Source organism: Charadrius vociferus, unplaced genomic scaffold, assembly GCF_000708025.1.
Source record: "Charadrius vociferus isolate BGI_N301 unplaced genomic scaffold, ASM70802v2 scaffold472, whole genome shotgun sequence".
In the NCBI taxonomy this organism is placed as follows: Eukaryota; Metazoa; Chordata; class Aves; order Charadriiformes; family Charadriidae; genus Charadrius; species Charadrius vociferus.
The window spans coordinates 7447177-7447617 of record NW_009647735.1 but is presented as its reverse complement, the minus strand read 5'-3'; positions in this window follow the sequence as shown (position 1 = coordinate 7447617).

The window sequence follows — 441 nt, the reverse complement described above, 5'->3', positions numbered from 1 at the left end:
AGTGGCCCAGCCGAGGGAACCGTGACTCCTCTCGCTTCCTCCCCAGACAGCCTGACACACGACCCGCTGACTGACACACAGCACAGCCCTCCCAAGCCACCTCCCCACCACCCCAGCCCCGCAGTAACGCAGGGCCTTGGGCTAGACCATGCTTTTGGTGCCTGGGCGAGGTAACCCAACCTTCCACCACACTGTACCTCACTACCACCAGCCGCTGCACTACCATCAACGACGTGTGTGCTCGTTTAGCCAGCAGGGCAAAGGCAAGGCTGCCCGCGGGTGTCACAGCGCGGGCTGGACCCACATCCTTAATGCCTGCGAGGGGCAGACACGGATCGGCCCTGTCCTGAGGCGCTGGGAGGGAGCGCCCTCGGGGCGGCGCTTCCCGCCCAGCACTGCGCATGCGCCAGACCCCCGCGCGCTGCCGCAGCGCTGCCGCCC